This window comes from Stenella coeruleoalba (genome assembly GCF_951394435.1).
Source record: "Stenella coeruleoalba genome assembly, chromosome: 16".
Lineage (NCBI taxonomy): Eukaryota > Metazoa > Chordata > Mammalia > Artiodactyla > Delphinidae > Stenella > Stenella coeruleoalba.
In genome coordinates this window covers 69,514,694-69,538,422 of record NC_137162.1, presented here as the reverse complement: position 1 = coordinate 69,538,422, position 23,729 = coordinate 69,514,694, and the positions used below count along the sequence as shown (strand labels likewise).

Genomic DNA, 23,729 nt, shown 5'->3' with positions numbered 1-23,729 from the left:
ATATGTGATTTTTAAATAGTCAAAGTAGATACGAGAAAAGCACAGGCAAACTGATTAGAAAAGATCAAGAAAATTAAGGCTTTAGAGGTGTCATCATGATTCTCTGAGGTGAACTCGAAAACTAAACAAGTCAACACTTACGTGGAACTGTTTTGAACTCTTGTGTAAAATCACTTGAAATCCACCAGATGGCATAAGAAAATACAGTGTGAACAAGACTGGAGAGGTTGGTGAAGGTAATAAACTGGGGGTGGTGAGAAACGGACTAACCAGAACAGAGGTTTGCTCCAGATTGAGTCTTGATGCATTAAATTCCAGCCTAGCCATGGTCCTTGGGGGCATGATATTGTCACTTGCCAGATAGGTGATGCTAGGGAATCACCAAGCAGTGTTGTCGATTAGAAACATGGAATCATCTATTTATCATAGTCTCTGCATGAATGGCTTATTAAACATTCACTTCTTCAGTGTAGAATTCTTTTCTTTCTTTTTTTCTTCCTCCTTATTCCATACTTAATGCCTTATGAAAAGAGGTATTTGTTTCTTGGTAAGCCATGTTTCTTTAATTAAAGGAGGAGGGTTGGGAGAGGTCTGTTGGAAAAGGAGAAACCTCTGGTTTCACAATATGCACTATTTATGAGGGTGCTTTGCTATTGAAACCTATTAGAGGCCAGCCCGGCCCGATTTGCCTCTTGCCCTCCCAGGAGACAATTACTGTCCTGCATAACAATTTGAAGCAAATATCGGATGTGGTCGAAAGAACAGTTGTGGCCCTCTCTCCGGCAACCGTTTCTGCTTAGATTTCTTAATTGTTTCCACCACTTCCTTTCCTCGCCTTGTGGCCTTCTGGGTTCTGCAGGATCCTAAGTTTTAACAAAAGCCTCCCATCCCCTCTGGAATTCACATGTGCTAGCAGACACTTCCGGGACCCTGGAGACACATGTGGCACCTTAGAGCGCTGCTTTCAGCCGCCACGTTCTTCCACTGTGCACGCACCTGGAAGTCTTTGCCATGCCACGTCTTCTTCTTGACCAGTGCGAAGAAGGTACAGCTGGTCCAGGCCGGCCTTGCCTCCCCGTCAGCACAGCTTTCCCTCCTTCCATGCCCGGAGACAGGATGATATTTTAAGGTGCAGTTTTCACATTGAAGTACCCAGGTAGGGAGATGTTTGGGGGACACCTAGGGTTACCACACTGGATAATCCACTATTTTATTTCCACTAAAGTGAGAGACCAGCCCTGCTAGCCATACTGCTTCTGACCTGCCAGCAAGATGCTGGAATTGAAGGTGGTGGGGCAGCCTGGACCAGGTATTAGTGTGCAGGTCTAGGAATCACAGGAGTCTAACCTCAGCACTGTGACCTCCGTTTAGGAATAGATTTACTACCCTGGGCCTTAGTGTCCTCACCACTGCAATGATAGTGTCAGTCAAGCCCACCTCAAAGAACTTGTGAAGAGGAATAAAATTAAGTAATTTATTTAAAGAATCTCAAGGTTTTAAATGTTATGCATATATGAGATATCAAAACAGCAACTACAACCACAGTGGACTAAATAGGTTATGTTTGAGAGATATGTTGGTAAAAAGTTATGGCTGTGATGGGAGCTATGAAATATTTAGATGGTGAATTTGGCTGGATGTGAGGCCAACAGAGCCTGAATAGCTTGACACAGTTAAGGCCATCTGCTGGACAATAGGAAGTCACTATTGTTCCCTCCGAACTGGGCTCAATGCATGGAAAGCTCCTTCTGCCAGAGGTAAAGAACTGGTTGCCTTTTAGGCCATTGAGACCTTTTAGTTAAAATATCATGCCAAATGTTGATAGAGGCATTGCATCAGTGTTCCTTGCCAAAGAATGACAAACCAAAATCAAATACTTGTATCTCTCTAATTGTGTCTTAAACAATTCTGAGCATCTGCCAGTTCTGTATCCTGATTCTTTTTCTTCCAATGGATTTACAAAGGTAGTTATTAACAAGTCTGGAATTGCACACACAGTTCTCTCCAAACCGCTTCTTCTGCCAGAATCACCATCTATGCAAACCACCTCCCTATGCTCTTCCACAGTCTGTGGCAGAATTTTATTTGTTCTTTTCAAGAGCACCCTCACCTTTAGTGCTATAGTCATATGCCACCTTATATATTTAAGCAATGGCCTGTAGAGTATAAAGAACTTTCGTAGAGAGTTTCCACTAACCCATACAAAGCACTCTGCAATATACATATTACCTCTCTTTTACAGATGAAAAAACAAGCTCAAAGGGATTTGCTGATTTGCCCAAAATTGTAGGTTGTAAATTCAAACCAAAGTTAGGACTTAGCCCTACATTCCATTCCTCCTTTAGCAACACCACAGAGTAAGTCCCAACAGTCCCAGAAACATAGGCATTTCATCATGTTGAATGGGAGAGATGACACTTTGCATCTGTCATTTAGCATTTAGTCATGATGCATTTGCTGCTCTATATAAGCTCTTCCAAAAATGTATTGGAATGGGTAGCCCCAAAGACTCTGCAAAACAAAAGTCTTCCCTGTCCAAATATGTTTGAAAAATGCTGCATATTATATCCACTGTTATCCCACTATGTGCACATTAGTGTTGTAAAGGCCTTGGGAAGTCTCTTTTACCTTGTTTGACCCCATATTTCTTAAAGCTATTATTTACGTGTAGACTTCTTTATATAATGTCTATTAAAATCCTGCAGAATTATTGTGCTATGCATGGAATACACTTTTGGAGATGTATAAAAATGATTTGAGGGAAGTTGAGAGAGGCAGAGAAGGTAGTAAGATGGGATATAAGTAGTCAAGAAAAACTATGAGAGAAAAGGGATAGCCTGGTTGAAGGATTCAAGTAGGAGACTGTGGGCTTGGTGCTGCATGCCTGTGTGCCCTGCCTCTTATAGCTGCTCATACAGGTAGTTACCCTGTACCTCTCGGCCTCAATTTCCCCATCTTTGAATTGAAGGGTTTGCCTGGGAGATCTCTAAAGTTGTTTCTTGCCGTAATGATTAGCTGCTTTTTTCCCCAAGAGATACTGAAACTAACTCCATGAACATTTTTATTTCTAACTTTTTACTTTGAGGTTCCTTGAAACCTACAGAAAAGTTGTAAAAATGGTACACAAGGAATTTCCATATAATCTTTCCCCAGATTCATCCATTTTCCCCCATTTGCTTTATTGTTCTTTCTCTCTCACTCTTTCTCTCATATTCTTCTTTCTGAACCATTTGAGAGTAAGTTGGAGACATCATGCCCTTTTACCCTTAAATACTCCAGGTTACATTCTTTTATATATGTACAATACAGTTATCAAAATCAGGTATTTAACATTGATAAATACAATTATCTACTTCAGAGCCAATAATCAAATTTTGTCAATTCTCCCAATGTCTTTATACCTATTCTTTTGTCCCTGGACTCTACTACCTTATTATAGTGGGCAAGGTTAAGTTTACATTGAAATCATTTATCCACCTAAAATGAAATAAATGGATTGTCTTATTTCCCCTTTTCTCTTGTTCCAGAACTAGATAAAGGGTGGAAGAGCCAGAGAGAAGAGTGGAAACTGAAAAGTGTGAAGAAATAAACTTTGCAAGGCAAAAAAAAAAAAAACAACAAACAAAAAACCCCACAAAAATAGACATATGGTACCTAATCAAACTTAAAAGCTTTTGCAGAGCAAAGAATACCATCAACAAAATGAAATGACAACCTACAGAAATGGGAGAAAATATCTGCAAATGATGGAACCAACAAGGGGTTAATATCCAAAATATACAAACAGCTCGTACAATTTAATATTGAAAAAACAACCCAATTAAAAAATGGGCAGAAAACCTAATGGGCATTTTTCCAAAGAAGACATACAGATGGCCAACAGGCAAACAAAAAGATGCTCAACATCGCTGATTATTAGAGAAATGTAAATCAAAACCACAATGATCGTCTCACACTGTCAGAATGGCCATCATCAAAAAGTCTACAGATAATAAATGCTGGAGAGGGTGTGGAGAAAAGGGAACCTCCTACACTGTTGGTGGGAATCTAAATTGGTGTAGCCACTATGGAGAACAGTATGGAGGTTTCTTAAAAAACTAAGAATAGAGCTATCATATGATCCTGCAATCCCACTCCTGGGTATATATCCAGAAAAAAAGAAAACTCTAATTCAAAAAGGTACATGCACTTCAATGTTCACAGCAGCATTATTTACAAGAGCCAAGACACGGAAACAACCCAAATGCCCATCAACAGACGATTGGCTTAAGAAGACGTCACACACACACACACACACACACACACACACACACACACACACACACAGGAATATTACTTAGCTATAAAAAAGAATGAAATACTGCCATTTGCAGCAACATAGATGGACCTAGAGAATATTATACTAAGTGAAGTAAGTCAAACAGAGAAAGACAAATACTATATGAAATCACTTATATGTGGAATCTAAAAAACAATACAAATGAATCTATATACAAAACAGAAAAAGACTTGCAGACAAACTTACGGTTACAAAAGGTGAGAGGGAGGGGGAAGGGACATATTAGGAGTATGGGATAAACAGATACAAACTACTATACATAAAATAGATAAGCACCAAGGATTTACTGTACAGCACAGGGAATTATTTGATATCTTATAATAACCTATAATGGAATATAATCAGAAAAAAAATGACTGAATCACTATGCTGTACACCTGAAAGTAACACGATATTCTAAATCAACTGTACTTCAATTAAAAAAAAACAAAAACAAAAAAAACACCAAGAACAACTGACTCCATGCTGATTCTGTCTTAGAAGACTGAAAGACTGACATTTACAGTGATAAAAAAAACTGTTTGGTTCACGGTGAAAATCAGCACTTTCTGAAAAAATTTTAGTCATGCATTCCTTTATTCATTTTCCTTAACTAGATTGTAAATTCTTTTGAATTACATCTAGCAGTTTCAAGGCATGCTGAGAGACCTGATTGGCTAGAGAAGGTTTATGCAAGAAAAGAGCGAGAGTTATGCTGAGAAAGGCAGGTTTGGTGTATGCTTTGAATACTTAAATATTTTACTTAGCATTTTATTTTTCCCTAGAGAGAAAGATTACATCATAATCTTGCAGCACTGTAGGGTAGCTGAAAGAGCACAGACTTTGAAGTCCTAGGGATCAAATTGCAGTTCAACTACTTATTAGCTGAATATGTCCTTTAACCCCTCTGGACCCGATTTACAAAATGCAGATGTTAATAATGCAGACTCAGAGGTGGGATTCAATGAGCTGACATATACAGTGTTGGTCCTCTCTCTCACCACCTCTGCATCTTTCATATCCTCAATTCCTCTCTATAATGAATGCTAAAAGTCTAATATCAGCTCACAATGGTTTACTGGTCACCTGAGACCTGCAACTTGGGGAGAAGAAGTTATAGGAACAGGAATATCATGATGCTATAGAACACCTCAATAATGGCAGTTTTGATACTTCAGCCTGGAGTTTTCTTGGGATTTATTTCCTTCTTATGTGTATTTGGTTGCCACTCTCTTTACTCTTTTTCCAGATTTCTTCAGTCTGATTGGAAACCTTAAACACAATAATCTGAGTTTCACAATAAAGGGTTTGACTGCAGGTGCCAAGAGTCTCTGGAGAGAAAGGGTGGGTTAGCTGCTAGGAGGAAGTTGGTTGGAAAACCCATCTGTGTGCGCACACGCAGTTTGGAAACCTTCCTTTTCTTGGAGAAAAATTTACTCTCCTCAGAGGCCAACTGAGGAATTTTGGCTAAGTCAGGTGTCTGTGGGAGACCATTCTTATCGGGAGTCAGAGCTGAGACTGGAGGCCAAAGGGGAGCACCATTTCAGGAATCATCAAATGTACTGTGCCTTTGACTTTGGAAAATTAATTCTAAAAGGCCTGAGTAGCCACCATTCTCAACCCTCTTTTATTTTATTTTTTTAATTAAAAAATTTTTTTTGGCCGTGCAGCTTGCAGGATCTTACTTCCCCTACCAGGGATCGAACCCGTGCCCCCTGCAATGGAAGCGAGGAGTCCTAACCACTGGACTGCCAGGGAATTCCCCTCATCCTTCTTTTAAAAAGTAGACTGTGGACACATAGTCAGCAATAGCCAACAAATGCCAACTAGGCACAAGTTAGTTGATGAGAGAAGCCAGCAGCCCTTGAACCATTCTCTTGGCTACGGTGGGTGGCAAAATAGTAAGGGGATGAGGGTAGGAACAAGATGAAACAAAAATGATGAATGGGAACCATTTTCTTCTAAGGGGAGTTCAAAGGAAGCAGTGGTTCCCCCACACCACTCCCCTCCGCTGACCAGTATAGACTTGCTTGACACAATGACCGGCATTTCCGTTCTCAGGTAGGAATACTCCAAGTAAGAAACTTGCTTGTGCAACTGTGTTCTTATGGACTTGTGTGATATGTCCAATGAATTAATTCATTCTTTAACTTAACTGGCAAGATTTAATAGTTCACATTGAAAGCATGAATAACCATTTTGTTCCTTGAATGACTCCAGTTTAATGCTCCTGATGTCAGTGTATTTTGCCCAGGGTAAAAGTTGCTATATGAATTATTCACTGCTTGATGTAATGAATGGGGCCATGTTTGCCTACAGAATGTTAGCTGTGGTTATCTGACATGATGGGGCACAGCGAATGCCTACAAAGAACAATGGATACTTTAGAATGTGGTTCCAGGGCTCAGCCATTGCAGTTAAGATCTTTACAGAAAGCAGAGCACCTTTTGTTGTCTTGTGCCACACATCATGAGGGCCTCAGTGAGCCAAGGAACTCTTGGCCTTTAAAAAAAAGAGAGAGCTAAGTATGGTAAGGGACAGAAATGCATTTAAGAAGAATTTTAAATAAGTAAATTGGTAATTTTCATTATAGTGATTTCATCAGCGTGAAATAAAATATTTTTGGTGAAGGAGAAACAATGCATGACTGATAATAAGGAATCTTACCTTTGATTTTAGGGTGAAGGTGATCCAGACCCCTCTGCCTTAAGAGCATTTAGGGTGAGTTATCTCCCTGGCTAGAGTGCCCAACTTTCCACTGAAATGCCTCTGGTTTAATAAGAATGATTTATAATCTGGAAAGACAGTTAATGCAACTTAGTGGGAGCTGATAAATGAACCACTGAGTTTACTTATACATATAAGTGGGGCATTAATCTTGACTTTGAATTTCCCCACTGGGTTCTCTTTATAACCATTTGTGACATTGTGAGTGAAGGAAAGAAATGACTGACAAGTTTTAATGGTTGGCAAAATTTTCTAAATGTCTTTAAAGTTTATAAACAAGATAAATAAGGTTTGAGATTGAAATGCAGATTAAATTGGTTTCCATCCTTTCACTGTTTGCAGCTTAATAGTAGGCAACTTGTTAAATTAGCACATGCATTCAAAAGTCACCCTGAGACAAAGCTAAAATCCCACCTGGGCTTCGGGTCTCTCTGCAGCTGAGTTGGGTAACTCCAGCAGGGTCTTGCTGGCCTCTGTCTCCTAATTATAAATCCACTGGAGAGAGTGTTCATTCATAGTTCAAATAGCTCTGGCCAAGAGGTATAGTACACGGCTGCAGGGTTCCATCCCTGTTGTGGATGAAGAGGTAATTCTCAGAGGAGGGAAATCTGGGACTGGAAATACACCCATGGTAGGATGAATAATGGCCCCACAAAGCCACCTGCAACTAATTCTCAGAACCTGTGTATACTGTGTGGTGAAAGAGACTTACAAATATGACTGGGTTAAGGACCTTGAGATGAGGAGATTATCTTGCATGATCTGGATGGGCCCTAAATGTGATCACAAGGGTCCTTGTATGCGGGAGCCAAGAAGGTCAAAGGAGGAAGTAGGAGAAGTAATAATGAAAGCAAGAGACTGTAGTGACGAGGGGAAGAAGTCATGAGCCGAGGCGTGCAGGCATCCTCCAGAAGCTGGAAAAGGCAAGGAAGTAGATTTTCCCCCAGAGCCTCCAGAAGGAGCCATCCCTGCCCACACTCTGAGTTTAGCTCAGTGAAATGATTTTGGACTCGTAGTCTCCAGAACTGTGAGAGAATAAATTCGTGTCCTTTCATGACGAGAAGTTTGTGGTAATTTGTAGTGACAGGAAACGAATCCAACACCCGAAGGGGCCTCACGGTTATCCTGCTGCTCCTCAGCCCCCACATGGGTTTAAAGCCCAATTTCATGGTGTCATCCCACAAAGTCTTGTTAGTTCACTGTAAAAGAACTGTTGAAATATAGACCATCGTGTCACTTCCTCTGAATCAGAAGACTCTTTGTGTTTTTGGAAATACTGTACTCAATACGGAGGTCTGTTTCCAAAGGGAAGTGAAGCCTTTCACTTTACATATGGTAAGGCTCAAGTAATTGTTGATGCAAGGATAAATAAATGAACACAGAAAAAAAAGCCATTGAAAATTGACAAGTAACTCAACTGTTTCTGTTCAGCGTTAAATGACTTTCTGTGCTAAATCCCATTGTAAGAAATAACAAATGGTAAAATCAACCCCTGGATTCTAAATTAGTCTTTGTTTTCATTGGAGCCTAAAAAAAATTCTCAAGGTAAACCTAATTTTGTCCTCCAAAAATAACTCTTTGAGCTTTTGGGGGATATGTCTGCAAAAGATACACTCTCTTTTTTATTTATTTCCCCTGCATTAGTATCAGCTAGAACACACATCACTACAAAAACTCACTTTGTAGGGGGAAGCATGTCAGGTTCATTATGATTTGATCCTCTTGGTCCTGTAGTGAGATGTAGTGTTGGGTTTTTGATTCTCAGCGATTCTACCCATTTCTTAATGTGGGGAGGGAGAGTTAGACAATTATTTAAAAATTTAAAGTCTCTTGAACTTATATTGACAAATTCCAGGCCTTTTCTGATCTTCATTCCCCTTCAATAATATCGCTAGCATCTGACACAACTGATCACTGTGCCCATCTTGAAACTGTCTCCTCTTTTTCATTCCTGTACCTTTGCTCTTCCCTGATTTCCCTCCTACCTGTCCAATTGTTCACACAGCGGCTCCTCTTCCCAGCTTTCTCTGTAGTTGTGGGCATTTCTCCAGTCGCAGTTCTTACTTCCTGCTCTCTTTCTTCTCAGTGGTTACTTCTGTTTTGATGACATCTCAAGATTCTTCTTTAATCCTGATCTCTAATCCAGTATCTAAAACCAACCACCAGACAATGCTATTTGGTTAGTTCCTTACCTGTAATATATCCACAACTTTCAACATGTACCAGGATCTCTTCTGTTCCAGGATCCAATCACATGCTTTTCTCTCTGATGGACATTTTTTCCTTCTTTTTTCTCTGCCTATCAAACTCCTACAGATCACAATTTAAATTTCACTTCCTTATGGAAGCATTCCATGACCACCCAGACTAGATCAGATCCCCACTTAGGCTCTTAGACCTGGCAGAAAAAAGAAATTTAAATATCTCTTTGAGAAAGAAAAATATGAAAAAAAAAAACCAAAACTGGTTTCCCTTTGAGAAGGAAATCAGTTTCAGTTAAAGGAAAGTTATGAAGCACGACAATTGGGACTAAAAATTTTTGTTTTTCAGAAACCGTGTTGTAAAATGGTTATAGGGAATCTGAATTTACAGCTTAGCTAAATTAAGAAGTTTGGTTAGATAACTCAATGACTAAGCAAATGTCCTAAGTATGACCAAATGTGATATGCTCTGTTCTCTAGCATCCAAAGTTGTTATATAGTTTTAGGTCAGAGCTTGTCTTTGCCCATCTGACATTTAAACCTCAATATTTAGATAATTGTAGAAAATCATAAATCATGGCTAGTGTAGAAAAATGACTGTTCCTGAACTGTACCTATTTTTAACCACTTTACATATAACTGAACTCAAAATGAACTCCTGGGTTTTTAATAAACATTTTCTCTCCTATTGCTGACCTCTTTATTCTACCATACAAGGTGATTAAAAAAACAGTTCTATTGTGATATAACCTATATACCATACAATTCATCCATTTGAAGTATAAAATTAAATGGTTTTGAGTCTATTCAGAGTTGTGCAGCCATCTCCATAATCAATTTTAGTACAGTTTCATCACCCTGACAAGAAATCCTATATCTTCTGGCTGTCACTCCTCAATCTTCCCAAGCCCCAGCCCTAGGCAACCAAAAATCGGCTTTCGTCTTGATGGATTTGCCTATTCTGGACATTTCATATAAATGGAATTATACACTCTGTGATGCTTTGTGACTGACTTCTTTCACTTAGCATAATTTTTCAAAGTTCATCCATGTTATAACATGACTAAGAACCTCATACCTCTTTATAATTGAATAATATTCCATTGTATGGATGTTCTACGTTTTATTTACGTACTCATTAGTTGATAGACACCTGTGTTGCTCCCACTTTTCGGCTATTGTGAATAATGCTGCTATGAATACAGGCTGATTTCTGAGCGCTGACTGCTGCCTGCTCCTTTTTCTCCTCTCTGTAGTCATTCAAAAATAAAAAGTGTCTTGAACATTTCTAAATCTGAAACTACCACACAAAATGTAGGTTATTCTTTCTACAGAATTTATTACCCCTATTATGTTACATATAAACTATATTAATCATTTATGTAATGTTGGTCTTTCCCCATCTGTGAGCTCTGTGAGTTCAAAGATCATGTCAGCTCTGCTTGCTCCTGTGTCCCTGGCACCTTGCCCAGTGATTGGCATGTAGTAAATATTTCTTGACTGACTAATTTTGACTAATCCCAACCTCAGATTGGCCTCTCATCTCAAGTTCCCCATTTCTATAAATGCCATTACTGTTACCTCAGTAACGTGAGATCCAAATCAGAGTTGTATTTGACTCTTCCCTTTTTCACTTCTTCCTCTAATTCTGATCAGTCAGCAATTTTTAGGAAACGTTTTCAAAGCAATTCTCAGCATTTGTGTATCCATTCCTTTCTCTCACACTACCTATCTAGACCCTCATACTTGGCCTCCCTGCCTTCTTTCTCTGCTACTTCTAAGCTAGAGAGAGAGTTTGTAGAGAGTTTTCAAAGTAGTCTTCACAAAAACCAGTTATATCACTTCACTTCCCTCTTCATGAACTAACAGTGGTTTCCCATTGGCCACAGACTAGAAGCCCTCAACCCAAAGTAGGAAGACTTCCATAACATGATTCCTTATATTACAAGGCAAGTAGCTGCTCCAGTTTTCTTTTTTAGGCCTTCCTGCTCCTATTCATCAGAACATAGACTCTGCCTACCTAGCCTATTGGTTATTGGACCTAGGTTGTTGGATCAACTGCTTAACATTGTCTAGGAATGCAAATACTAGTAATTTGGGACATTTTTATGGCCAGGTCTCATTGACCAACACAAAAATCTATTTGATTCACTAATGTCAAATCAGTACATTCCAAACCAAAACATATTTACCTTGATTTTTCCATATTCCTTCCCAAAGCTGAGTAACTTACAACAACATTTTGTAGGAAATTCCCTATATACAGGAACTCCCTGCTTTCCTGTCACAGAGAGGATCATAAATGGATCATTAGTAAATCTCCCACATACTATGTCTTATACAAGTTTATATGTTCCACGGCACTTGCTATGGTGACTTGCATATTGTAAAAGCAAAGACATGGAGAAAATTCTTTTTTTTTTTCCTTAGCAGAGAATTTCTCTCCCCATCCCCTAAGCCAGCAATGTTTGTTTCTGTTAGGTGAATAATTAGATAAGCCATGTGTGTTGGGGATGACATCCTCACCCCAAGGGGCACGTTGGGATATAGTTGCTTAGCTGACTTCCACCGAGCTTTGGCCTGGTTAATTTTACCAGCTTTTGCTTTGTCTTGGAGTGCACACCACTTTAGGATTAGAGCTGAATTGTTTAGGACAATAATGGAGATTTGGGGAATGGGTTCTGATGGGAAATGGAGGCTCAGTAACTGGTACCTAAAAAAATCTATGGGAGAAAATTTTAAAAAGGTTCAAAAAGGAGCTCCTTGAGGTTGTTTTCTATGTGGTATACAGTTAAAACCCTGTTTCCTGTGTGCTCACAAAAGTTTCAGTAAATCTACATTGTTTGCTAATGCTTAGTGAGGTGGATTTACTATTTGGGGCTAAGCCTATGCTGAGTTAGACCTCAAAAGTTTGTATATGACAATAACAGCGTCTTCCCATGGGAGGACAGCCATGTAGGGTTTGCATATATATTAAGAAAATATGTATTAAATTAATATGTTTGTCTTGTCTTCCCATGTAGATAATACTCCCCATTACCTCTAGATGATTCATAGAGAAGGTATTGAATGATAACTTGCTGATTAAATAGGAATATGCTATCATTCTAATTTGTTTTTAAAGGAGGAAGGATGTCCTTAGTGACATCCAGTCCAGTAAAAATGCCATTTTCAAAAGCCAGTTACCACCAAAGCAGTGGTAGATTTTGTGGTTGGTTTATTCGGAAATTGTTCTTGGGTATCTTGAGAAAAGAATCTAAATTCTTCAGTAATTAGTGTATTACTACTGATTTAAGCCAGATTTAGTTTTCTTTTGAATGTACAGTGTACTGGAATATGTATGAATACCTGTGTTGGCTGAAAGAAAAATTACCTCCCAGCATAAATCGGTTAGGAAAAGCATGCCAAGTCACTATGTGCAGATCTGATTTGTCTCAGTGAAGATCCTTGTTTTACTGATTTTGACTGCCCCATTCTTGCTTAGTTACTGTTTAACTGTTCCTGTGTGGGCCTACACGTGAGCACATACTCATCTCTAGAATTGTGCCAAACTCCCTTAGCTTTGCTCAACTGGTTTTTGAATTTTATTTAATAGGTACCTATGATATGGTGAGCACTGCTTGGGTAAAATTTGAATGCACTATAGTTTTAGGAATGTAAGGTTCAGAGAGACTTTCTTCGTAGCTGAGAATGAAAGGCCTTCTCTTTTCAGCCACACCCACGTGCAGACTTCTGAATCAGTCTTTAAGTGGGCAGGGGTTCTCATTAGATCTCTGCATTCCAGAAGTCAGCTAGAGCCCCTCCAACCACAGGCCTCTCCAGATTTATGCGCCTTCCCCAGGGCTCCAATTCTATCCTCATTTCTGGCTTCAGGTTCCTCTTTCAGTGCATCTCTGAACCCCACTCTAGTCTCTTCCATATTTCCGTTCTCTCAGCTAAGCCAGGCTCTAAACCGTCCAGAAGTAAAATGTAGCCTCCTCTTTCCTTGATTTCCTCAAAAAAACAACCCACTTACTCAAGGCATATGAGCATTAACTATTCACTACAGTTACTAGATAAGTTGTAATTGATTGCCTGAGATACGGAGAATAAAAGTAGCACATTCTAATAAGTAATTCCAAGCTATGTAAAGATCTTTGAACTTCATCTTATATTTTAAGTAGTTTGTGACAAAGAGCTTCCATAATTCTGTAGTGACTTCATTAGCCAGACTATAAATTTCATACAGAGTTTAACTACATGGTATGTCATAGAGGCACTCACATTTTTCTCAGTTGACAAATGAAATCTTAATGGGGGAATTGTATGGCAAAGTAAAAAATTTCTCAGTATAAGTTTGACTTCTAGATCATGTATGATCAAGGCTATTGACACACTATTCTAATAAATAGTATGTAATGGAAAAATACAACTAATGAAGTTGTGGGTACCTTTTCATCCACTTTAAAAAGAATTTTATACCTTTCTGTTTTTTGTACATTCCAAAAAGAGCCATTTTGATCTAATTGAAAGCAACTGTGAAAATCAAGTCAATTTAATATCAGTTATAAACTTGACCTTGACTGGGTGATTTAAGGAATATGCAGTTTATTTCCTTTTTAAAAAAAATTTAGATCGCTAAAACAAAGTCATTGAAATCTGCATAGATTAAATTATAACTGAAGATTTAGCAGTGAATTGAGATAACTAGTGGTCAAAGGACTTTTTTCCAGAACTGTTTAGCTGAAATGTTGTATACATAAAGGCCTAATGCATTTTGGCAACTCTAACCCTGAGATTTACATTTTTTGCTATTTTACTTTAAAATTAAAATAATCAAAAATGCCTTTTATCTGTCTTTTCAGCCATTTAGTTCCATTCTCTACAATATGGTGAACTTGATTGCTTGCAGAATGAATTAATGAAACTTTTATGTCAATGGGAGTATATTAACAACATTCGTGACATTTTCAAATCAATCCTTCTATGTTCTCCAATTACGGCCTCACTGTGGTTAGGCACCATCCCAGGAGAAAAACAAAGGGAGAGAGGGGAATCAACATATTTACAACTGACTTCAGAAAAGCAAATTAATAGGGGGAAGTGTGTCTAAATTATGTTTTCTCTTGTTGTTTGTTACATTAAATGCAGAATGAAAATGCATGTTCTTTAAGTGTTTTGGCTGTTGTTCAAAAATGTGAATTATTCTACCAGAAGGCAAAAGCACTTTCCTTCAAGCCCTATGTCCATAGTTAATTTAGTTTTTTTTTTTTTTCAACATAGGGGCATTTCTAAACTCTAAAGCAAATACTATTTACACAGAAAACATAATAACAATGAATAGTCTTAAAACATCTTGGTGATGAAAATATAAAACAGTTTCGGATGAAGGTTATTTAAATCACCCTGCACTCTGCCTTCATACTTTTAAAATAAGCCTAAAATGTGTATAATTATACACACATCACATATATTATACATTTATATAGTTTCCTGGTCCTTTAACTCTCCTGATCTAAATTAAACCCTCAATGTTCTATTAGACATTAAGTCCTGGCACTAGCTTCTTGCTGACCTTGAACCAGACACTAACTTTTCTGGGTCTCTATTTCTATTAAATGAAGGAGGCTGAACCAGATGCCCCAAAGTGCTTTAGGTTGACAATTTATTATTGAAGACATCAAAGAGACATTCTGATAATTTGAGGTTGAATCTTTTTTTAGAAACATTTTGTTTCCTCCTCAACCCCTCCTTCTCTCACTATACCAGTGGTTCCTAATAGGTATGTCAGGACACACTGACATACTATGACTGTTTAATAGGAGTGCCACGAAATTTTCATTGTTCTGTAAAATTTATTTTTGCTTCACCTGAAGATATGTATGATGTTCTGTGATAGGTTAGATGAAACACTGTCAGCAGTTCTTGCAATAAGGTTAAGGTACAGTTTTCAAAAAATAATAGGTTAAAGGAAAATCATTATGTCAAACTGGTGACAGTTTAGATCTGTGCTAGACAGTTTAGATGTGGCAGTCACTAGTCACATGTGGCTACTGAGCTCTTGACATGTGGCTAGTCCAAACTGAGATGTGCTGTAAGTGAATAATACTCACCAAATTTTGAAGGCTTAGTGCAAAAAAAAGAGTAAATATTTAATTTTTTTATGTTGATTACATGTTGAAATGTTAATATTTTGGATATATCATGTTAAATACAATACATTGCCTTTTTTTTTTACCTTTTGAAAAATGTGGCTACTAGAAAAGTTTAAATTCCATATGTGACTCCCATTATATCTCTCTTGGACAGTGCTAGTCTGGAGTCACATGTTTATTGGAACATGAAAGATCTGCCTTAGTAACTATATAAGAAAACATGGTCAGGTCAATTAAGTTTTCCCACAGCTGCATGGTGCTAAAGGATGCTTGAATAGAAATATTGTTATACTGTAGCCATGACTGTCTTAAAATCATTCACAACCCATACTGTGTTCATGGATTGGAATAATTACTATTGCCAAAATGAGCATATGATGCAAGGCTATCTACAGATTCAGTGCAATCCCTATCAAAATACCAATGGCATTTTTCACAGAACTAGAACAAATAATTCTAAAATTTGTATGGAAAAACAAAAGACCCTGAATAGTTAAAACAATCTTGGGAAAGAAGAACAAAGCTGGAAGTATCATGCTCCCTGATTTCAAACTGTACTACAAAGCTGCAGTAATCAAAACAGCATGGTACTGGTACAAAGACACATAGATCAATGGAACAGAATAGAGACCCCAGAAATGAACCCACACTTACATGGGCAATTAATCTATCATAAAGGAAGCAAGAATATGCAATGGGGGAAAAACAGCCTCTTCAATAAAGGGTGTTGGGAAAACTGGAAAACTACATGCAAAAGAATTAAACTGGATTACTCTCTCACACCATGCACAAAAATAAATTCAAAATGGATTAAACACTTAAATGAAGACCTGAAACCATAAAACTTCTAGAAGAAAACATAGCCAGTAAGCTCTTTGACATCCGTCTTAGTGACATTTTTTTGGATATGTCTCCTCAGGCAAGGGAAACAAAAGCAAAGAAAAAAACAAATGGGCCTGCCTCAAACTAAAAAGCTTTTGCACAGTGAGAGATGCTATCAACAAAACTAAAAGGCTACCTACTGGATGGGAGAAGATATTTGCAAATCATATATCAATAATGGGTTAATATCCAAAATATACAAAGAACTCATATAACGCAACATACAAAAACTCATACAACCCAATTTTTAAAAAATGGGCAGAGGATCTGAATGGCCATTTTTCCAAAGAAGACATACAGATGGCTGACAGGCACATGAAAAGATACTCAACATCACTAATCATCAAGGAAATGCAAATCATAATCACAATGAGGTATCACCTCACACCTGTCAGAATGGCTATTATTAAAAAGGCAACAAGTAAGTGTTGGCAAGGAGGTGGAGAAAAGGGAACCCTAATACACTTTTGATGGGAATGTAAATTAGTGTAGCCACTATGGAAAACAGTATGGAGATTCTTCAAGAAATTTAAAATAGAAACTACCATATTATCCAGCAATACCACTCCTGGGCATTTATCCAAAGAAAACAAAGACACTAATTCAAAAATATATATGCACCCATATGTTCACTGCAGCATTATTTACAATAGCCAAGATATGGAAGCAACCTAAATGTCATATATACACAATGGAATATTACTCAGCCATAAAAAAATAATGAAATCTTGCCATTTGCAACAACATGGATGGACCTAGAGGGTATTATGCCTAGTGAAATAAGTCAAACAGAGAAAGATAAATATTGTATGATTTCACTTACGTGTGGAATCTAAAAAACAAAACAAACGAACAAACATAACAAAACAGAAACAGAGATATAGATACAGAGAATAAACAGGTGCTTGCCAGAGGGGATGGGGATGGGGGTGGAGGAGGAAAGAAATAGGTGAGGGAGATTAAGAGGTACAAAATTCTGGTTGCAAAATAAATGTCACAGGTATGAAATGTACAATGTGGGGAATATAGTCAGTAACTATGTAAAAACTTTGTATGGTGATATATTGTAACTAGACTTATAATGGTAATCATTTTAAAATGTATAGAAGTATTAAACCACTATGTTGTATAACAGGAACTAACATAGTGTTGAAGGTCAATTATACTTTGAAAACAAACAAGCAAACAAACTCACAGAGAAAGAGATCAGATTTGTGGTTACCACGGGCAGAGGAGTGGGGGGAGAGGGAATTGGATGAAGGCACTCAAAAGGTACAAATTCCCAGTTATAAGATAAATAAGTACTAGAGATGTAATGTACGACATAATAAATATAATTAATTCTGCTGTACGTTATATATTAAAGTTGTTAAGAGAGTATATCCTAAGAGTTCTTACAAGGAAAAACTTTTTTCTATTTCTTTAATTTTGTATCTATCAATATACGAGATGATGGATGTTCACTAAACTTACTGTGATAATCATTTCATGATGTAAGTCAAATCATTATTGCTGTACATTTTAAACATGTATACAGTGCTGTATGTTAATTATATTTCAATAAAACTGGAAGGAAAAAGATCATTTATGACTTGTTTAGTCCTGTTCTGAGCTTTCAAAACCCTTCACTGTGAATACTCCTATACAGCACACAGTGCCTCCTTTGGCTGTAGGTTAACGTTGCAGCTCTGCATGTTGTTCCTTATCTTATCTTCAGTGACACTTTGGTCTGTGACTTTCACAACTTTTACTCCAGTGCACATGCTTAACTCCCAGGTTAGATAATAGAAAGGAGCAGGGAACTTCAACCACTTTTCCTGCTTTTGGATGTCCAACTTGGTTCCTGAGTTGGGTTTGTAACTTGGTTATTCCAGGGGGCGCCACCAGTTCTATTTAGCTCTTCCCTCCTTCCCCAATCCGGAATCATTTTCTTATCAAAGGAGACTTGCCTTTGGCTTGTTGTTTTCCATAGGTGTGCCTTTTTTTTTCTGGAGTTGGCTACTAAGCACACCTCTCCCTGCACCTGGGGATGTGGCATGGACAAATAAGGGAGTTTTGAAGGGATAGAATTTGGAAGTGAAAAATGAAGGACCTGTGCATGTTCAAAATGCACATTAACTCTTGGAGGGCCAGTGTCTGTGCGCCAGTTCTTGGTCTTGCTTCTCCTCTCTCATTTATTCCATTCTGGAAAATTTCAAGCAAAACATCTGTTTTGAAGTGCTATGCTCCTTTCTAGACAACAGTTTTTTTTTTTAAAAATTCCTGAGTTAGCTTATCATCCCCAGATGTTTTGTCCCCCCCACCCGCCCTTTGTTTTTTCATCTTAATAACTGTGCAAGCCCTGGAAAACTGCTGGCAGATTTTTTTTTTTCACCTTTTGGATCACCCTGCACAACTCCCACCAAGAATTCCACCTTTACTCTTTGCCCATTCTTCAATGGACTCAGGCCAAAGTCCATGAAGGATTTTGGGTGGGGAGAAAGTAGGTAGTACTTTCTATTTTTAAACAGATATGAGTCTCCTTGGAACCATAATGTCTACACACTGGTGGAGCTATGGAGGGAGGAAACAGCCTTCAAAACCCGAGAGGAAAGTTTTTTGTTGTTATTTTGTCTGATACCAAAAAATGATTAAATTTTGTCATTTCTATTTTTAAGGAAGATAAGAGCATATAAATCAGCCATACTATTATAGGACAAGAACTCTCAACAATCTTTCTATGGATTATAAATAATAATAACAATAATAGTAATATATCAAACCCAGCACATTATCATTTCCCCAGTGTTTTCACCTACAGCATGGAGCTGTGGAAGCAGCTGGGAGTCTGGGGCCCTCAGCTCAGTTGAAGCTGGGAGTTTAGGTTGGGTGGGACTCTGAAAAAAGCTGTAGAAGTTTGTACAAATCGTTTTCCTTTTATAACCTCTGTTGCTTCATTTAAACCAGGCTCTGATTTTGTGTCATTTTGGTTTTCACAGTAATTCTATGTCTTAGTGGGAAAATTATATTTGTGCTCATTTCACAGAAGAAGAAACAGACCCAGGGTCTGTTTATCCAGGATCACACTGCTGGTTGGTGATAGATCAGGGGTCAGACTTCGGGTTCTCTGCTGAGGTCTAGTAGGAGCCTTGACCAGAGGTCAGACATGGGGGCTGCTGACCCCCAAGGATGACCCCCAGGAAGTGTCTGTTCTTTACTCTGCAACTTCATGCCAGTAGGTCTTGGGAAACTCTGTCTAGAATTGTTAACTATTCCTCTTGCCTATTTCTTGTGACCTTCTGCTGTGCTCCAGGCTGTGATATATTGAGGAAAACAGGCCATGTATCTGTGAATAAGCCAGTAGAGTCAGGCTTCTGGAGGTGAGAACTCAGACTACCAAATTGACTTGACCTCCTCTTAGAAAGACAGACATACCCCGGGCTTCCAGAGGATGGGCACAGCTGTTTCCTGGAAGCAATTCTGGAAGACAGAGTCTAGGAAAGGGCCTGTCATCTTCCAGTATGAGTTTCCTGAATGCTGAATTTGGTCAGCTCAGGGGCTGGGGGAGGGAGAAATGAAAAAGCAGAAAATCTCTATTATGTTTACAGAGATTTAGAACCCAAGCCCTCCCTGTGAAAAGTTGGCCAACCATGGGATTGATCTGACGCTTGCTGAGAAAGTAAGCAGCAAGAGTATAGACATAACTGATGGTATGATTAGGGTAGTCATTCTTTCTTTCATTCATGAAATGTTTGTTAAACGCCCACTATGGGCAAGGCATTTGTAGAGTGGGCAATCTTGCTTAGAGGATAATCTATAGGAAGTGAGAAGAGACTACCGTTAACGAGGAGAAAAACAGAGTTAAATGCATATAAAGAGAAAGAGGGAGAAAAAGGTGAGATAACAGGCAAACCTATATGACGATTTGCACTTTTAACCACAGAAGTGAGGGTGCCCAAGAACTTAGTCGAACACTGACCAAATGAGATAAAGATCCCAGTCAAGATGCTGTGCAAACTCCGTTACTGGTTTCCCTGGCAAAGATTCCATCTTATGGCAAGAGCAGTATAATCAGAAAAGCCAGATGCAAATTAGGTAAAAGCAGTAATGAGAGGCAGGGCTCCACATGGTCTAGTTTTCTCCACTGTGGAGGAAGGCCTGGGGACAGGGTTGTGAGGGTTTGTGTCACAAACAGTGATGCCGTGAAGGGAAATATTAAAAGGTTAATTAGAGCCTGCCCACTTGAGAGAGTCTTCATTTACTGACCAGGTTCCCCATCCACTTGTTTGTTAACCTCTTCAGTGTCCCTATCATCCCAGTGCCCCTCAGGATAATGTTTGATAATCTGAATTATTCCTGAGCCGCTTCCTTTGGCCCTTCCTGCCCGGCTCCTCTTGTATTGTGCTTGCTCTCTCACTCAGAGTTAATGGACTCACTGCGTGCCAGGACTTATGATTCATCCTGCCCTCAGGATGGTTTGTTCCCTGGTCTATGTTGCAGGGGTCAACAGAACATGCAGAGCTTCCTCAGAACATGCCCACAAAAACATCATCAATCTTTGCTTAATCAGGGAGCGGATAAGCGGGCCAGCTTGGCTCAATTTTCTGAAACAGATCCCTTGGACAGGAGACCAAAACACATTTAAATATTTCTGCAGGCAATTTATGCCTCTTACTCTTAGTTCTGAGAGTCTGTAACAATTGTCTAATTGCAGGGATGAGTTACCAAGGAAGGACATGTGTCCATTCTTGGAAATCTTAACAAAGAGGTTAATCTACTGTCTGTTTTGGATGAGTTTCGTTTGCCTTAAGATCTTTTTCCAATTGTATTCTATGGCTTTCTGTTGTGCCAAAAGAGATGATTCTTTTTTTTTTTTTTTTAATAAACTTATTTCTCTTTGGCTGCGTTGGGTCTTCATTGCTGCGTGCGGGCTTTCTCCAGTTGCGGTGAGCAGGGGCTACTCTTCATTGTGGTGTGTGGGCTTCTCATTGCGGTGGCTTCTCTTGTTGCGGAGCACAGGCTCTAGGTGTGCAGGTTTCAGTAGTTGTGGCACGTGGGCTCAGTAGTTGTGGCTCACGGGCTCAAGAGCGCAGGCTCAGTAGTTGTGGCGCATGGGCTTAGTTGCTCCGCGGCATGTGGGATCTTCCCACACCAGGGCTCGAACCCGTGTCCCCTGCATTGACAGGCGGATTCTTAACCACTGTGCCACCAGGGAAACCCCAAAAGAGATGATTCTTAACAGTTTCCAGTTTCTTCTAGTTTGATGCTAAGCTGTAGTGTTGCTGGAGTCAAGGTTCTGATCCATCATACATGATCTTAATCAAAGGAGAGAAAACAGTCTCAAATGTGCTGTTTGAAAGGGAGGAGCCCCTAAACTTTCCTCTGAAGAATCCTGGGGACAATCTAAGAATCTGTGGAATTTACAGAATAGGGTAAAATATGATGGCTCTTTTGAAACCATGGACAGGGAAAGGAATGAATACATCAACAGTACATGAAAGTGTGTCCTGGTTAGTCAGAATACGGCCGATATAAAATATGAACTGTTCTTTCTTTCTCCATCTGATTCATATTTATACTTCATGTTCCCTATTAATTTTATTTTACATTAATAGGGAGCTATTAGCAATGAGTCACCATTTTAACTGATAGTTCTTATAGGCAGAATTAAAACTGCATTGATCCTAGAGGTATTCAATTGATAGTGAGGCCCTACCAGGTGGAAGGAGAGTTCTGGGGGATACTTTGCAACATATTGAGCCTCCAGATGGAGTTGGAAATGCAGATGTAGATGTCAGAGGGAGCTGGAACTAGAAATAGAGATGCAAAGGGAGGTAATCATTTAAGTTGTGGATGTGGACAAGATCATCAAGGGAAGAAGAGGCAGCAAACAGGAGGGGAGAGCAGAGGAAGGCTCCTGGAGAACACCCACTCGTGGGCAAGCGGGCCAGGAGTGCTAGGTAAGCACAGGAGGCGAGAGAGAATTGGGAGGAGAGAGCATCAGCAAGAGGTCACAGTGTCGTAACCCTCAAGGGAGCAGGGGATTTGCAAGAAGAGCATGGACCACAGAGTCAAACCAGCAGAGATGTTTGGCAAAAGAGCTGCAAAGAAGCCACCAGATGGTGGCAATTATGGGGCCTTAGGTGGCTTCTGAGAAAATGTTTGCAGTAGAGCCTCAAAATAGAAACCTGACTGCAAGGTGTTCAGGTGTCTATGAGGAATAATTCAGACGAATGGTCCAAGAAGTTTGGCGGTGAAGAAAGGGAAGAGAGAGCGCCTTAGTAATTTTGCTTTCTAAGAATGGAGGTCAACTGAGCATATATGTGGGGAAGGAGCCTCTGAGAAGAGGGACTGAAGCAGCTGGAAAGAACTGGATTAATATCAAATGAGGAGAGTCTAGCCTCGAAAGGATATGGCTATGGGTGAAGATAAGGAGATCCCCAAATACATACACATTCTCATTGTATAAAATTCAAGCTGTAGGACAGCATGGTGGCCAGGGCCATGGTCCTTGGAATTGAACCACCAACATTTGAATGACGACTTCGACCCTAACTAGTCTGTGTTACCTTGGACATGTTACTTGATCCTCTGTGCCTCAGTTTCCCAATTTTAAAATGTGGAAATAATAGTACATACCCTGTATGATTATACATGTAGACAAAATGCTTACAACAGTGTCTGGCACAGAGTGAATACTACAATAATTAACATAAAATGAAGACAGAGAATGGGAAGAAATCTGGAGTTGTAGAAGTCCCTGAAGTTTGAGGGAAGTATCAAGTACTTATTTGAGCCAGTCTCTAACAGGGCACACCTCATTTAAGTTATCTTCTTGGGGCCAGTCTACATTGTGCTTTTTGTGTTTTGGTTTTTTTCCCTATCAACCCTTTGTCCAGTGTAGGAATCTAAACCACAGTATCTGGTGCCCTTGCAGTGGCACTAAATGTCTCTCATCCCATTCAGTGGTGAACCCCAGCTGAGATCCTGTCAGACATCATCTGGTGCTTGCATTTGGGCCAGGAAAAAATGTGCTTGACAAGCTTGGGTGTAAAAAGCTCTCCAACCCCTAAGAAAATTTAGTTTTAATACAGAAAACTCAGAGATTTCAAATATGAGTAATATGAACTCTTTGAGACAGTAAGAATACAGTTTTATTTATAGAAGTAATAAAAGGAATATATCACGCAAGTATTTTACACACGAAACACCTCAGACACAAAGATACGGAAGTGAATTTCTACAGTTTATTCACATTGAGTCTAGAATACTAGGTGACCCATTGTCACCTTTAAAAAACAGAATCTTGTCACATCTCCTGAATACAAATTAAACAGCTCAGACTGAGTTGATCGAGGTCACATAGAATCTGGAACTCACTCTGGTCTGTGCCTTTACCCTAACTCTTGAAGCTGCTACACTCATGACAGAATAATTCAGTGGGTGGTGAACCAGACAAAACAAACACCAGACTCTCCTTCACAGCAT

The 23,729-nt window shown here is 39.1% G+C and overlaps 1 long non-coding RNA gene across 9 annotated transcripts in view; it reads right to left on the bottom strand.

Annotated features, from left to right (window-relative positions):
• Positions 1–23,729, bottom strand: part of LOC307175547 — a 407,817-nt gene that overhangs the window by 110,194 nt on the left and 273,894 nt on the right. For all 9 annotated transcript variants that reach the window (XR_013824357.1, XR_013824358.1, XR_013824359.1 and 6 more), the window contains 3 exons: positions 9,031–9,194; positions 7,460–7,614; positions 6,986–7,113 (listed from right to left, as the gene is read on the bottom strand). This is a non-coding gene — a long non-coding RNA (uncharacterized lncRNA). The remainder of the gene's footprint in view (positions 1–6,985; positions 7,114–7,459; positions 7,615–9,030; positions 9,195–23,729) is intronic.